Below are 17,935 nucleotides of genomic sequence, written 5' to 3' on the forward strand. Positions count from 1 at the left end.
TCTTTCTTGCCCACAGTTTCTTTATTATTGACTTGACAAAAGAACAACTCTATTAGGTAATTCAAATCATAGGAATATTTCTTTAGACCACTATATGGAAGATGAAGAACCAATTAAGTAGAAGCATGAGGCCCTCCATGGCTCCCTCCCTATCTCTATTTCTCGCTATGGCCTCTGGGCAACCTGTTTATGTTCATTCCTCCCGTCTTCCACATTAGACAGGAAGCCTGCATCACTGAACTAGGTGCCAGATAAAGAACAAATTCTCAATAAATCTGTGGTGACTGTAAGTTGTCAGACTAGATATTTGAATATCTGAACAAATCAAATATATAAAAAAAATCTGTATTCTTGGGGTAGTGATTCCTGTCTATATCTTTATAAGTTATCATGTCTCCTTTTTTTTTCTAATAACTTAAAGGTCACTGTGGAATTGAGAACCTGGACAAAATAAATAAATAAATATTTGCATAAAAGTTACAGGATCAAAGATCAAAACTTTGCTCTTGACTCTTTTCATTCATTCTACATCACTGGGCATGTAGTGTGCGCCAGACCTTGGGAGACAGAGATGACACGAGAGACACAGAGAGTAATGAGCTGGGGTTCCATTTTCAAGAAGATCTCATTCTGGTGGGAGGATACAGGAAAACAATCACATTGCAGAGTATGAAGGAGTCTATCAGAGAGCTGAAACCTGGGGAAGGGACATTAAAATCAAGTCACATGCAAGAAACTCTATTTGCTCTTCTGTTCTATCATACATCAATCAATACGGGGGGAAAAAAAACTATTTACCTTCACTAGATTTTATAAGACATCATTATGGAAATTTTCAGTTTTGTTCTTCCACCAGTCTTGACAACCTTCATTAATCTTTGTAGTTCTTACCCTGTTTACCAAGAAAACAGTGACTCAGAGCTACATAACAATTACAGATAAAATTAATTAGAATCCAGATTTCTTAACTTTTCTTTTTCAGCAATTGCTCACTGTTAAAACTTGAAAGATCACTTTAAGTAAGAGATAAATGGAAGTGAAAACTCACTGGCAATGGAATTGAAAACACACATGTACTAATAAGTTCCATTTATACTTTAGATAAAATTTGGGGTAAGAACACTTTTAAGTCTGGAGGACTAGTGACCCAAACAACAGTGACAATGACCCCAGTCGTTTTTTTTGCCTCCAGGGTTATCGCTGTGGCTCTGTGCCTGCACTACGAATCCACTGCTCCAAGAGGCCATTTTTCCCATTTTTGTTGCCCTCGTTGTTATTGTTATTATTGCCATTGCTGTTATTATTGTTGTTGTTGGATAGGACAGAGAGAAATCGAGAGAGGAGGGGAAGACAGGGGGAGAGAAAGACAGACACCTGCAAACCTGTTTCACTGCTTGTGAAGCGACTCCCCTACAGGTGGGGATCCAGGGGCTCGAACTGGGATCCTTATGCAGGTCCTTGTACTTTGCATCACCTGCGCTTAACCCGAGACACTACCACTCAACTCCCAGCTTTCACTTTTAATGAACACTTATTGAGTGTTACACAGTATTCATTTTCAAAAATTAATAAATAAACTCATTTATTGTATTTATGGGGTGGAGGGACAGATCAGACTCTGACACGTGAGGCCAGGGATAGAATTCATGGCCTCATGCTTAGGAATGCAAGGTTTTATCCATGCCACCACTTCCTGGGCTGCTCACACAACATTCTAAATGCTTTTTTTTTTTTCTGCCACCAGGGTTACTGTTGGGACTAGGTGTCTCATGATGAATCCACTCCTCCTGGCAACCACTTTTTCCTTCTTCTTTCTCTCTCTTTTTTTTTTAAATTATGACAGAGATAAAATATGGCAAGAGAGGAGAGAAAGAGAGAGTGAGAGAGTCAGATAGACATAGAGAAAGAGAGACACCTGGAGCCTGCTCCACTACTCGTGAAGTTTCTCCCTGAAGGTAACTTAAAACTCTGTACTAGCTGACCACTTCCAAGCCCCCTAAGTGCACTTTATATATATATATATATAATTTTTTATATTTATTTTCCCTTTTTGTTGCCCTTGTTGTTTTACACTGTTGTTGTAGTTATTAATGTTGTTGATGTCATTGTTAGATAGGACAGAGAGAAATGGAGAGAGGAGGGGAAGACAGAGGGGGAGAGAAAGATAGACACCTGCAGACCTGCTTCACCGCCTGTGAAGTGACTCCCCTGCAAGTGGGGTGCCGGCAACTCGGACTCGAACCGGGATCTTTCCGCGGGTCCTTGGGCTTTGTGCCACGTGTGCTTAACCCGCTGCGCTAACGCCAGAATCCCCTAAGTGCACTTTTTAACTTAATGTCTTATTCACAACTTTATGAAGTATGTTCTAATATTAATCTCATTTTCTAGAGGAGGAAACTAAAGGTATCTTGTTTTGCTTTTTTTTTTTTTTCCTTTTTTTGCCATCAGGGTTATCGCTGGGGCTTGGTGCTTGCACTATGAATCCACTGCTACTGGTGGCCATTGTGTTTTTTTGTTTGGCTTGGTTTTTTTTTTTTTTTTTGTAGAAAAGAGAGAAATTGAGAAGGGTCAGGGAGATAGAGTGGGGAAGAGAAAGACACCTGCAGACCTGCTTCATGGTTTGTGAAGTGACACCCCTACAGAGTGCCACCACTCATCCCCCAAGGTGTCTTGTTTTTTAAAAAAGAAAACTTTCTGCTGATTGACTCATTACTTGAAACTCCCCTCCCAGAAGGGTGGGAGGAGATATATTATTTCCAAGTGGAGTATTTTACATTTTTGACATTAACTTGGCAGACCACACATCTTGTGTGTGAGGCCCCTATGTTCAAATCCTAGTACCACATAAAAGCACCATGCAGGAGTTGGGTGGTAGCACAGTGGTGCAAAGCGCAAGGACCCACGGAAGGCAGGGGTGTCGCTTCATAGGCAAGCAGGTCTGCAGGTGTCTGTCTTTCTCTCCCCCTCTCTGTCTTCCACTCCTCTCTCCATTTCTCTCTGTCCTATCCAACAACGACATCAATAATAACAACAATAAAAAAAAAACAAGGACAACAAAAGAGAATGAATTTTTTTTTTAATTTTTTAAAAAAGCACCATGGACAGCCCTGGGAAGCTCTATGGATCATGGAGTAGTGTTATCTCTTCTCCTCCACACCTAAAATAAAGATTGGAAAAAATAAAAATATAAGCCCTAGGAACTGACCACTCAGCAGTTGTATCGCACATGTGCAAAGTCCTGAATTCATTTCTCCAGTGCATCACTAAAAAAAAAAAAAAAAATGCAGTGTTCCAGGAGGATAAAGCATTGGACTCTCAAGCATGAGGTCCTGAGTTCAATCGCCGGCAGCACATGTACCAGAGTGATGTCTGGTTCTTTCTCTCTCCTATCTTTCTCATGAATAAATAAAAAAAAAATTTTTTTAAAGAAAATGCAGACGAAGAATGCTATGCCTCAGAATAGAATCCAGTGAGGGTGGTTAGGAACAAGCAGCCAGTATAACAGCAACCTCAGCAGAAGACAGGAAGCACCCACCTAGAGAAATGTGCCTATCTCCTGCCATTCGTTCAGGAGGAGAGGAGAAATGTGGAGCTCTTGGGTGCCAATTATGTATTGTTAAAATGTGAACACCAACAATGGCGCGCACTCAAAACATCTATGAGTCACCTCTCTGAGCATAACAAGCCCCAGCTACATACTTGAAGAAGCAATCTAATTTTAAAAATATTAACATTTAAATTGAATGTAGGTACTGCTAATTGTTTTGTGGCTCACAACTGGAGGGCTTGGAGCAAATTTCATTTGACTTATTTTTTCTTTCAATAAGCTGAGAATCTTGTTTTTTTTTTTTGCTTTAGTTTGTCACAGGTAGGAGCTTGATGGAGATGGGAAATAATGAGTAATAGTCAGAGAGGAACACCTCAGTCCTAAGCCTCCCTTTCAGGAGGAAAACCCAAAGGCTCCACAAAGCCACCAAGTTGCCTTTCAGGTAATAAAAAACAAGCTGTGAAGATTTCCCACAGGGACCATTGAAGGCTATCAATTATTGTGCCTGTGGCTGCAGGTTAACTCCTCCAACCCTGTTCTGACTGAGTAAACCAGATGAGCATGGATGGCAGCCTTGTCCTTCCAAGAGATGTCAAGCCACCTGCACTGGCACATGTAACAATGCAGGGGCCCCTCATCAGCCTTACACCTCAGAGGACATAGTGGCCTCTTCTCTAAAGAACAGTTCTTTCAATCAATAGACATCCACTGAACACTACCAGAGCTCAACTACACTAAATTCATAGACTAGCCAGACAAAGCCATGAAAATACAATTGTAGGGAGTCAGGCGGCAGCACAGCAGATTAAGCGCAGGTGGCGCAAAGCGCTAGGACAGCATAAGGTTCCCGGTTCGAGCCCACAAAGCACTAGGACCAGCACAAGGAGCCCCTAGCTCCCCACCTACAGGGGAGTCGCTTCACAGGTGATGAAACAGGTCTGCAGGTGTCTGTCTTTCTCTCCTCCTCTCTGTCTTCCCCTCCTCTTCCATTTCTCTCTGTTCTATCCAACAACAACATCAATCATAACTACAACAATAAAGCAACAAGGGCAACAAAAGGGAACAATAAATAAATAAATAAATATTAAAAAAAAGAAAATACAATTGTAATGGGATGTGGTTACTATGACAGAGGTAGGTATATGAAGCCACAGGGAAAAAAGGGAGAGGCAAGCTATGAGAACAGGGGACAAGAGTAAAAAAAAGCCTTTTCTGACTGATACAAGTGATAATTGAGCTGGGTTGTAGAGGATAAAGAGGAGCTTTTCTATACTTATATTATGTGTCTAGCTATAAGACCACTTAGGTTGGAACCACGTTTTAGTTTTGTTCAGAAATGTATTTCTAAGACTAACTTGAAAAAAAAAAAACATATGAAGTGGTCGGGAGGTAGCGAAGAGGATAAAGCGTTAGACTCGCAAGCGTGATGTCCTGAGTTCAGTCCCCAGCAGCACATGTACCAGAGTGATGTCTGGTTCTTTCCCTCTCCTATCTTTCTCGTTAATAAATAAATAAAACCTTTAAAAAACATATGAAAACCAATGTTCATAACTGCATTATTTACAAAAGTCAAAAAATAGAAGCCTTGACTAAATGCTCATCAACAGACAGCTTGATAAAGTAATTAAGAGATGGGGCTAGGCAGTTAAGCACTCATAGTATGAAGCCCAAGGACCCGTGCAAAGATCCCGGTTCAAGCCCCCGGATCCCCACCTGCAGGGGGTCGCTTCACAAGCGGTGAACAGGTCTACAGGTGTCTCTCTGTCACTCTTGCTCTCTATCCATCCCCCCCAATTTCTCTCTGTTCTATACAATAAAAATGGGGGGGAAATGGACATCAGGAGCAGTGGATTCATAGTGCCAACTCCAAGCCCCAGCAATAATCCTGGAAGCAAAAAAATTAAAAATAAATTATGGGATATATACTCAATGGAATACTACTCTTCAATTAAAAAAGAGAATATTGGATGGAACTGGAAGTGATTGTGCTTAATGAAGTAAGCAAGCAGGTGAACAACTACCACCAGATGGTTTTGCTTAAGAAAAATATAGAGAATTGAAACACATGAACTTGCAGGGGAAAAAGGAAAGAAAGGAAGACAGAGAGAGAGGAAGGAAGAAATAAAGACAGAGAAAAACCTATCAAAGTGTCTCTAAGACTTTGTAAGAACTATGGAGAGATTGGGGGAAGGGAAGGGGACTGGAGAAAGGAAAACAAAACTTTGGTGGTGGGTGTATTGAAGAACTATACAACTGTAATTTTTTAAATCTTATAAACCACTATTAAGTAACTAATAAACATTTAAAAATAAATATATCAACAAAGGAAGAAAGTAATATATTTCTAGCAAGTAGTATTTTGCCTGACATGTTTCCTGAATGCATGAGGGAAGGAAGGGAAGGAAAGAGGAAACAAAAAGAGAAAAGGATGTTTATTTCACAAGCATGGAGAAGAGGTATAGCAAACATCCTTTGACTTGTCTACTCATCTTATCCAAAGGTATACATGTTATTAACCACATATTCTATTTCTCCTGCTTGATCCTGGCCTCTCATCATAGGTGACTGCTCCAGGGAAAGGCAATACACACAAGTGAACCAAACCAGAGTGCCTTCCTTGGAATTTTGGAATGGAGCCCAAAAAGAAAGTCTTTATCTCACTGAGTAGCTGACTCTATAGCACATAAACCTGTTCAACCATGTGAACAGGGAGCCAAGGAAGCCAGTTGACAGAGAGCAAAGAATGCAGTATGTAGAGAATAGCAGTGATGAGAAGCAAGGAGGGATGTGAGATAGGAAATATACCAGAATAGCTACTGCTTTCCAGTTCCCAGTTCTTGTTGCATAACGACCTTAAGATTCTTTGAGCTTTTCCATTTGTTTGTCCAGTAATTTTCTTTTAATATTTAAGCCAAATTAACTTGGTTTTTGATGTTTGAAACCAGAAATATCTTATCCAATGACAGGTGAAAGAGATTGACCATGGGGTCTGATAGATTTGGTTGTTTGGAGAATGGGGAGGAGATGGTCCTATATTGACTGAGATTAATGAGCAGGGGATGTTAGAAAATTCCAAAATGGGAGTTAGGCAATGGCACACCTGGTTAAGCATACACTGCAGTATGCAAGGAGCCAGGTTCAAAACCCCAGCCCCTACTTGCAGGGGGAAAGCTTCATGAGTGGTGGAACAGGGCTGCAGGTGTCTCTTCATCTCTCTCCCTCTCTCCTTCCCCCTCCTTTCAATTTTTCTGTCTCTACCCAATAAGTAAATAAATAATATTTTTTAAAAAGAAAATTTCAAGATGGGGGCTGTGCAGTGGCATACCCAGTTGAGGACACAGGGCCCTGTTAAAGCCCCCAGTTTCCACCTGCAGGGAAAAGTTTCATGAGTGGTGAAGCAGTGCTGCAGGTGTGTGTGTTTCTCTCTTCCTCTCCCTTCACCTCTTGATTCCTCCCTTGATTTCCCCATTCCTTCTCAATTTCTATGTCTCTAATCAATAAATAAAAATTTTTTCTTTTTTTAATTTTTTAATTTTATTTATTGGATAGAGACAGCCAGAAATCGAGAGGGTAAGGGGAAATAGATAGGTAGGTAGGTAAGTAAGTAGGTAGGTAGGCAGATACGTAGTAGATAGATAGATAGATAGATAGATAGATAGATAGATAGATAGATAGATAGGGTGAGCTGCAGCACTGCTTTACCACTCACAAAACTTTCCCCCTGCAGGTGGGGACCAGGGGCTTGAACCTGGGTCTTTGTGCATTGTAACATGTGTGTTCAACAAGGTTTGCCACCACCCAGCCCCAAATAAATATTTTTTTAAAAAAAGAAAATTCCATAATGAAAAGGGACTAGAGGAACCAGGAGATAGCTCCTTCTTCACTATGTGCAAGAACCCAGGTTCAAGCCCTAATTCACCACATGAGAACACCATGCAAAGGGAACGCTGCCTGAGTGGTAGAGTTGCTGGGTATCTCTCTTGTGAGAAGAAAAAGACTTCGCCAGGAACAACAGAATCACAAGGTGCAAAGCCCTGAGAGGAGGGAAGGAGGCAAAAGGACCAAATGTGATGAAACAGATCAAGCCTCCTCTAGAAATTTATACATTTGGAAGTGTCTAGGAATATTTGTTTTAATTTTGTTTATTTATTATTGGTTAGAGACAGAAATTGAGAGGGGAGAGGGAGGTAGAGAAGGAGAGAGACAAAGTCACCTGCAACTATACTTCACCACTTAGGAAGCTTTCCCCTGCAGGTGGAGACCAGGGGCTTGAACCTGGGTCCTTGCACACTGCAGTGTGTGCACTTAGCCAGTTACGCTACCACCTGGCCCCAAAGTGTCTAGGAATCATGGTCACGAAGGCTGAGAAGGCAGTTCAAGTTACACCTACAAAGTAATATAAATGAAACCTGCCAGAGATCTGTTCTACACAGGCTTTGGGAACTAACAAAGTTTAAAAACTTGGAAAAGGGAGGTGGAAACAAGAGGATGAGTAGCAACGCTGAAGAAAGACAAAATCACCAGATTAGGACATCTGTTTTGTTCATTTACAATGACATTTGAGGATCACAGGCCCAGGGGACATACAACATCCATCAATTTGGCTATGTAGAACATATATATGATCCAACCATTGAATAACAGTATCCACATGCATCCCAATTAGACTTATTTATAAACACCCCTGCCCCCACTCTCACATTAATCTTCCATCACTCTCTTTTGGACCTCCTGTACCAAGACAGAAGTCATTAAAGTAGGCCCTGACACATTTTCAACCCTTCTACTATTTGGCAGGAATTGATAGAGACAGCCAGAAATCAAGAGGATAAGGGGAAATAGATAGGTAGGTACGTAGGTAGGTAAGTAGGTAGGTAGGTAGGTAGGTAGGTAGGTAGGTAGGTAGGTAAGTAGGTAGGTAGATAGATGGACAGACAGACAGACAGACAGACAGACGGACAGACAGACAGTCAGACAGGGTGAGCTGCAGCACTGCTTTAACACTCGCAAAACTTTCCCCCTGCAGATGGGAAAGTAGCCTCTTTTTTCTTTAATTTAGTATTTGATCTTATTCATCTGTTTTGGGTAGAGACAGAGAAATTGAGAAGGAAGGGGGATACAGGGAGAGAGACAACTATAGCACTGCTTCACTCCTTGTGAAGCTTCTCACACTGCAAGACTGGGGGCTTGAACCTGGGCCCTTGCACACTGAAGCATGTGTGCTCTACAGGGTAAGCTACTGGCCAGCCCTACTTTCAGCCCTTCTATAGTTTAGCCCAAGGTATGGGAAAACAAATGTCCCAGTGTCCTCCCACATATTCATGTTATTGAACACACACTATGGTTCCACTTCTAGAAACTCCAGTTGAGTATCTCACAAAACTAGCTGACATGTAGGTAGAGTTTATTAGCATTATTAATAGCATTAGAAGATGTGTCCTCCACTTGTCAAGGACTTGACTTCAAGGTTCTTTCAACTTGATTATTTCTCTAGTGCAATTAAAGCATGACATAATTTTCACAAATAGTACTTGCACAATCATTCTCATAAATACAATTATTGTGTGTTATAGATTTGACCTATATTGCACTTAAGATCTCTGGCAAAAGTAATTCCAAATTACAGTTCAGGGAAATTTTTTTTTATTCCCTTTGTTGCCCTTGTTTTTTTATTGTTGTAGTTATTATTGTTGTTGTCATTGTTGGATAGGACAGAGAGAAACGGAGAGAGGAGGGGAAGACAGAGAGGAGGAGAGAAAGATAGACACCTGCAGACCTGCTTCACCACCTGTGAAGCGACTCCCCTGCAGGTGGGGAGCCGGGGCTCGAACCGGGATCCTTATGCCGGTCCTTGTGCTTTGCGCCAGCTGCGCTTTAACCCGCTGTGCTACAGCCCGACTCCCTCAGGGAAATTTTTTAAGAGGTCAAGAGTAGACGTCGCTTTTTGTAGCATCAGTACAGAAGGAGCTGTGAATCAAGCAAGCCTCGCTTGGTTTTTAATAATTCACTGCTTGGAACTATCCGTGCCCATGGGACCAAAGACCTGGGTATGGAGTGTGCACTCAACAACATCCCAGGCACATAAATAAACCATCTGCTCTCAACCTGGGAGGCAGTTATTGATCTAAGCTGTGATTCTTTTCCTACCTGACTTTCTGAGAGTTTCCAAAATAGTTCATCTTAGGAGAGTTTGAGTTTCAGGTACTTCTCTTGTAAGGATCCCAGTTCTGGCCCCCAGCTCCCCACCTGCAGTGGAGTCACTTCACAGGCGGTGAAGCAGGTCTGCAGGTGTCTGTCTTCTCTCCTCCCTCTCTGTCTTCCCCTCTTCTCTCCATTTCTCTCTGTCTTATCTAACAACAAAGACATCAATAACTACAACAATAAAAAAACAAGAGCAACAAAAGGGAAAATAAATAAATAAATTAATTTTTTAAAAAGGCCAGTACCTCACAGAAGATGAGTTCTGACAGAAGAAACATTAACGTTCATTCCTATGGTCTGACAAATGACCTGGAGTCTTAATCTGCAAGCTAAGAGACTTAGGGAAGGTTGATCATCTCCTGGACACAAAGGTCACCATGACCCACCAAGAACCAGTCTCCAAATTAGGATCAGGGGCTCAAATTCCAGCTCTGGGATCTTGGTCAGCTAAAAACTGACATGATCATATGATCTCTGTGGATCAGCTATGAAAAAGAGATGCCCTGACAGTTGTCCCACTTCATACTTACAACTGCCCATTTAAGAGACCTGGATGAAAGTGTGGGCATAGCTCTTAGTGGTGATGTGACTGAAAGTTCCATCATCTCTCAGGACCTGTCTCTCCATTTGTCACTTTTTTTTTTTTTGCCTCCAGGGTTATTGCTAGGGCTCAGTGCCTGCACTACTAATCCACTGCTCCTGGAAGGCTATTTTTTCCCATTTTGTTGCCCTTGTTGTTGCCTTTGTTGTCGTTATTGTTATTGTTGCCACTGCTGTTATTGTTGTTGTTGTTGAATAGAACAGAGAGAAATCAAGAGAGGAGAGGAAGACAGAGAGGGGGAGAGAAAGATAGACACCTGCAGACCTGATCCACCACTTCTGAGGTGCACCGCCCCCCACAGGTGGGGAACTGGGGGTTCAAACCGGGATCCTCAAACCAGTCCTTGCACTTTGCGCTATGTGCACTTAACCCGCTTTGCTACTGCCAGACCCCCTTAAGTTAAATCGTTCACCCACCAGGTTATTTCCAACCCCTCTCTCCCAGCCTGCCTATAACTAGAGGTCTCAAATGCTGAATTCTCACTTTCCTAGTCTCCTTTGCAGTCAGAGTCCTCTGAGATTTACAGGAATGTCAGTAGAAGGAATACTGGATAAGCATTCCATCCTTGGTAAATATGACAGTATGATAAAGGTCTGCTATGCAAAATATACAAAACTCCCAGAAGTCTACAACAAGAAAATAAACAACTGCATTAAAAAATCACCAGGCTGTAGCGCACTAGGTTAAGCGCACATAGTATGAAGCACAAGGACCCACACAAGGATGCTGGTTCAAGCCCCCAGCTTCCCGCCTATGGGGTGGGGGGGGGGTTGCTTCTCTCTGTCCTGTAAAATAAAAATTTAAACAATGAAAAAAATGTCTGCTAGGAGCAGTGGATTCATAGTGCTGGCACTGAGCCCCAGCAAATAACCCTGGAGGCAAAAATAAAGAAAGAAAGAAAAAGAAAAAATTACCAAGGAAAAGAGAAAATTTTTAAAATTTTTTGGAAATGACCAATGGCCCTTAAACAGTCTCCACACATATATGTGTACATGCTCCACTGTGTGTCACTTATAGAAGATATGCAGATGGCAAATAAGTATATGTGGAAAGGATACACCATATCATATATGACCAAAGACATCCTAATTAAAATAACAATATAGTATTTATCACAACGGCCAGAAACTAGAATACTAACAAAGGAGGACACTGAGAAAGATGTGAAGTAACTCTCATTTATTGCTTGTGGAATGGAAAATTGTATAGTCACTTTAGAAGACCATTTGGTGGTTGCTAAACTAAAGATAATGTTACCATATGAGCCAACACACACATGCCTTAATATTTACTCAAAGGTGTTGAAAACTTATGTCCACATAAAAACCTGCTCACAGATATTTACAGCATATCTATTCATAATTGTCAAAACTTGGAAGCAACCAAGATGTCCTTCAGTAGGTGAAAGGATAAACTATAGTACATTCAGACAATGAAATTTTATTCAGTACTAAAAGCAGCTATCAGCCATGAAAAGATATTGAGGGTTGAACCCTAAGTGTATACCACTATATACAGTGGACATTACTATACTTTTAGGGTCACAGGCAGAGTGCAGAGGATTTTCAATGGAAATGCTCTGTATGATACCATAATGATGGATATATGTTATTATACATTTATCTAAAATCACAGAATATATGCCATCAAGAATGAATGCTGAAATTCAGAGAAAATGGTAACAATGACAGAGCAAAGGATATCACTCATTCCAGGACAACTGTGTGTTGTGGCTGAGAAGAGAATCTATCACTGCCAGAGAGAAGATGGGAACAGGGTGAAGGGGGAGGGGAGAAGAGTTCAGGAAGGGAGACAGGAGTATACCTGTCAGAACCAAATTAGCACAAAAGGAGATAGCAATATTTCAGCCAGAGCTTTGGAGCAAATGTAAAATCCAGCTCTCTGGTTGAAATAGATGCAGGAGGGAAAAAAGTACATATTTTCCTTAATGGAGAAAGAACCATTCAGAGCCCCAGAAAAAATCCTGGCAAAACAGGACAATAGTGAATTACCATGATGCCGTCTTCTCTCTTCTCACAGCATGGATGTCAGCTTGTAGGAAGGTGACCTGAAGACCTGGGGTCACTCCTTATTCAATGGATGATCTCCTGCAATTTCATGAGTAGCTTCCATGTCTCTATGTAAAAGAGGCAATGACACCTGCCTCACAGGGTTGCCATAGCTATGAAGCACAAGGACCCACACAAGGATCCTGGTTTGAGTCCCCAGCTCCCCACCTGCAGGGGGGTCACTTCACAAGCAGTGAAGCAGGTCTGCAGGTGTCTATCTTTTTCTCTCCTTCTTTATCTCCCCCTCCCCTCTCAATTTTCCTGTCCTATCCAATAAAAATGGAAAAAGTCTGCCAGGAGCAGTGGATTCATAGTGCCAGCACTGAACCCCAGCGATAACCCTGGAGGGGAAAAAAAAAGGCAACTTCCTAGCATCCGATTCCAAGTCATACTAGAAAAGGTGAGACTATGAAGACAGCGACACAGCTAGTGGCTGACAGGAGCTAGAGATCAGGAGGGATGAGCAGAAACACAGGGAATTTTCAGAGCAATGAAACTAGTCTGCAAGATTCTACAACAGTGGTCACATGTCACTGTTCATTTGTCCCAACCTACAGGGCACACAGCACCAGGAGTGAGTCCTGTGGAGACTGTAGGTGTCTCAGGGGACACTCAGGTGGGGGATGTTGAGTGGGGGGGCAGCAGTGTCTCATGACTTCCTCAAGGTCACACAATTCCTTGGCTGATTTAGGGAGACTGCAGGTGTAGGGGCAGAGTGCAGGTGCCAACTTTCTTTGCCTCCGTCTCAAATTTGGACCCAAAACTGCTCCAAGAAAGTTATAGATAAATGAAAATCAATTTTAAAATTCATATCAGGGAAAGAACTCAAGGCTTTGGACATGCATGATACCACTGAGTGGCCTCCTGTTCCCAATTTTCTTCTTCTTCTTCTTTTTTTTTTTTTTTTGCCTCCAGGGTTATTGCTGGGGCTCTGCGTCTGCACTACCAATCCACTGCTCCTGGAGGCTATTTTTCCCCTTTTGTTGCCCTTGTTATTTTATTGTTGTGGTTATTATTGTTGTTGTTATTGCTGTCATTGTTGTTGGACAGGACAGAGAGAGAAATTGAGAGAGAAGAAGACAGAGAGGGGGAGAGAAAGACACTTGTAGACCTGCTTCACCACCTGCGAAGCAACCCACCTGCATTGGGGAGCCGGGGGGGGGGGGGGGCTGTCGTACCAGGATCCTTGCACGGGCCCTTGCGCTTTGCACTATGTGCTTAACCCACTGCGCTACCGCACGGCACCCTGGTCCCAATTTTCTATTCCTTACTTATTTTGTGAGAGATTGCCCCTCCATCATTCATGGAGCTCCCCTTGTTGCTGATGACAGTGCTTACATGTAAAACCAAGACTCGAGGCCAAGCAAGGCAGGTACTCTACCATGTGAGCTCCCCACTACTTCTGTATGTGATGTGATGTGATTTGTGTGTTTTCTAACAACCAAAATCAGTACCCCAAACTCATGAGCATATTAACATGTGATGCTCTATGTGCATGCATGTCTCGACCTCTTACGTCCCCAATTCCAACAATGCACAGCCCCTAACAAACCACAGGTTTTCTTGTGGCTTCCTCATCCTGTGGCTTCCTTAACATCACATAATTCCTTGGCTGGTAGAGGGGAAGGATATCTCAGTATAATTCAGGGTTTCTGAACTCAGGTCCCTGTTCCTTCACCATGTTATCTTTGGACTCAGCTCAGATGGATTCTTTTTTTTTTTTTTTTCCTCCAGGGTTATTGCTGGGCTCGGTGCCTGCACCATGAATCCACCGCTCCTGGAGGCCATTTTTCCCCCTTTTTTTGTTGCCCTAGTTGTTGCAGCCTCGTTGCGGTTATTATTGCCATTGTTGACGTTGCTTTGTTGTTGGATAGGACAGAGAGAAATGGAGAGAGGAGGGGAAGACAGAGAGAGAGGGGAGAGAAAGATAGACACCTGCAGACCTGCTTCACCACCTGTGAAGCGACTCCCCTGCAGGTGGGGAACCGGGGGCTCGAACCGGGTTCTTACGCCGGTCCCTGCGCTTTGCGCCACGTGCGCTTAACCCACTGCGCCACCGCCCGACTCCCGCTCAGATGGATTCTATCTGCACCAGCCTGGTGCCACCACGGTGCTTCCCTCCCAATGTTACCAGAGCTGCCTGGATGTGCTGGTCATTCTTTTGCTAATATCTCCCTAACCCATCTCCCAACCCTTGAACGTGATGATTGCCACAGAGAATACGCATCTCTCCTTCCTCTTCCTTCTACTTGTGCTCCCAAGTGTGTCCAGGTGGAGCAGGCGCAACTGAACTATGTCAGCCTCTGTGGAGCTCTGCCTCTGCTTCTTCCAAATCATCATTCTAAAAACAAACAAACAAAAAAACCCTATATACAAAAGATAAGAATAACAGCAAAACTACTAAACATCTATCTATCACATATTAGACTTTTTAAATATTCTTCTCCAACTGCATTCCATAGCCACTCCTAGCTGAAGGAAGGTGAGGCAATTAAATAGTTTAGTAGAACAGAAAAGACAAGAGTTGACAAAAAGTTGGGAATACATATGGGAGAATAATGAAAGCAGAAGGAATCATATAGGAGGTAAGAGAGCATAGTTTCCTTGTCAAGCAATTTAGACAAGATGAAGCCAAGGGAAATGGTCTGAACTATGGAAGAGGTTGGAGAGACTGGCAGGGCTGGTGCATTTAACACTTTGACACTACACTATGGCTTGGACTTTGTTCTAAAGCACCTTATCACAAGTATCATTAGAGCTATATTTCAGAGATCATTCCTCATGTATAGTGGGAAATATATTTTTAGGAGTACAAGATTGAAGAAAGAGAAATCTTCAAAGTAGCTCTTTTTTTTTCCTCCCCCTCCAGGGTTATTGCTGGGCTCTGTGCCTGCACCATGAATCCACCGCTCCTGGAGGCCATTTCCCCCCCCCCTTTTTGTTGTAGCCTCTGTGGTTATTATTATTGCCATTGTTGATGTTGTTCGTTGTTGGATAGGACAGAGAGAAATGGAGAGAGGAGGGGAAGACAGAGAGGGGGAGAGAAAGAGAGACACCTGCAGACCTGCTTCACCGCCTGTGAAGCGACTCCCCTGCAGGTGAGGAGCCGGGGGCTTGAACCGGGATTCTTATGCCCGTGCCTGCGCTTTGCGCCACATGCGCTTAACCCACTGCGCCACCACCCGACCCCCTAAAGTAGCTCTTTCAAAGAGGAGGTAGAGAATAAAGACATATGCAAGTAGGACAAAAAGATGTAATAAATTGTGGAGGGATTATAGGATACACCTCCTCGAAAAGTACTTTCCTTAGCACTGTATCCAAATAGCAGTTGTACAGCTGTTAGCAATCTACCTTTTATGCTCACGCCTTTATCAAAGCACTAGAAGACAGAGTAATGCATTTCCCGGACTCCTCTATTATCCAGATTCCAAGGCTATGCCCTAACCCAGTTCCTCGATTCATTCCCAGATTATGGAAAACATTCTTTTGAACTATTGTTTATATATAATCTTCTAATATAGATCTCATACTATTTCAAGTATAAACATCACTTTACAATCTCACATGATACAAGAATAGCTCATCTGAACTGCACAACAATGGTGCCAGCCCCTCATATAGTAGATCATTCTCACATGACATTACCATTGCTACCACTTAATTGAGTTCCATTCATTATTTGTTATGTTTCCATTATGAAGGTGACCCATTTCCCTGCTAAATTGTAATTTTCTTTTTTTTTCATTGTAATTTTTGTAAAGGAAATGCTACAGATGGAGGAGTTTATTTAATCATTTTCTGTTCAATCATGTCATGTCTCAGTTTCTTAACAGACTAGAAAAATAAAAGGTGAGCTATAAATCAAGATATACTTGTAACACATATGATAGATCCAGGTCTTACAGATAATATACAAAAAGAGTGCTTAAAAATCAAAATAAAATAAACATACCAATAGAAAAATGGTCCATGAACATGACTAGGCATTTTTAAGAAAATAAACAGAAGTAATTGACATGCATAATTTTTAAAGTATTCAACCATATTCATCAAATAAATGCAAATTAAATTGAATATTTTAATATGTGAGTTAGGCAAAGATAAAACAAAATAAAATCAGCTAATATTTAATGAGTATTTGCTATGAGCCATGTTCTCTTCTAAGTGCTTAATCTGCAAGGAAGGTACTATTTATAGCTCCTGCATTTTTTTTCTCTTCTGCCACCAGGATTACCACTGGGACTCAATATCAGCACTATAAATCTACCACTCCCAGTGGCCATTTCTTCCTTTCTCTTTTTTCTTTTCTTTTCTTTTTTTTTTTTTTTTACGGGGTAGGACAGAAATTGAGAAGAGAGAGGGAGACAGAGAGGGCAAGAAAAAGAGAGACACCTGCAGATCTACTTCACCACTTTCACCTTGTAGGGCAGAGGAAAGTTGGACTGGATGTGTTTTTGTACAAAGTAAATACATTCTTATGTTTAATAAAATATATCTAATGCAGTAATTTGGAACCCATCCCACCCCTACAGATAGGAAGTGGGGACTCAAACCGGAGTCCTTGCACATGGTGACGTTTGCACTTAACCCAGGGCACCACCACCTGGCCCTATCCCCTGCATTTTATAGAAAAGGCACAGAGAAGGTAAGTAACTTGCCCAGAGTCACACAACTAGATAACACTGAAGAGAAAATTTCCATTCACACACTTGAGTTCCCAAACAATGCTGTTGACTCTCAACCTTTTACCATGTTACAGATATTTTCTACTTGCCAAGAACTGTAAGTGCTGTAAATAGATACAACACTTCTATAGTAGTCCTAAATGGAACTCAATTTTCTTTTTTCCATTTCACAAACCAACAAACTGAGACTAAAGTGAAACGAAAAATAATAATAAAGCCATCTTAACATAAAAATATCAATGAAATAATCAAATCAATGAGTAATTTATAGGACTAGAAGTGTTTGTACAAAAGCCTATACCCAGCATTGATAAAGAGTTTGGGGGAGTCGGCTGGTAGTACAGCTGGTTAAGCGCACGTGGCACGTGGCGCTAAGTGCAAGGACCCGCAGAAGGATCCCAGTTCAAGCCCCCAGCTCCCCACCTATAGGGGAGTCACTTCACAGGCGGTGAAGCAGATCTGCTGGTGTCTTTCTCTCCCCCTTTCTGTCTTCCCCTCCTCTCTACATTTATCTCTGTCCTATACAATAATGACAACATCAATAAAAACAACAATAATAACTACAACAACAATGAAAAAGAACAAGGGCAACAAAAGAGAAAATAAATAAATAAAAACCATTATATAAAAAAGTGTTTGGAAAAACAGACACTTTCCTGTATAGTAAACAACATTAGCTTTTTGTCATTTTCCATTGGCTAATATAATTATCAAGCATATTATTTTCTTAAGAAGTCACTATGTACAAAGACTGTTTGTAACTGAGACTGGAAAATAGCTAATAGTATTTCTTCATAAAGGAACACAGTGCAATCATTTATTTAAATTTTAA

General features: G+C 41.7%; 1 protein-coding gene across 4 annotated transcripts in view; it reads right to left on the bottom strand.

The window, feature by feature from the left end:
* Nucleotides 1–17,935, bottom strand: part of DDX10 (DEAD-box helicase 10) — a 653,321-nt gene that overhangs the window by 331,602 nt on the left and 303,784 nt on the right. For all 4 annotated transcript variants that reach the window (XR_009546788.1, XR_009546786.1, XR_009546787.1 and 1 more), the window contains exon 18: nucleotides 799–892. The gene's annotated coding sequence lies outside the window, so the exon portion shown is untranslated. The remainder of the gene's footprint in view (nucleotides 1–798; nucleotides 893–17,935) is intronic.

Source organism: Erinaceus europaeus, chromosome 20 (assembly GCF_950295315.1).
Source record: "Erinaceus europaeus chromosome 20, mEriEur2.1, whole genome shotgun sequence".
Taxonomy (NCBI): domain Eukaryota; kingdom Metazoa; phylum Chordata; class Mammalia; order Eulipotyphla; family Erinaceidae; genus Erinaceus; species Erinaceus europaeus.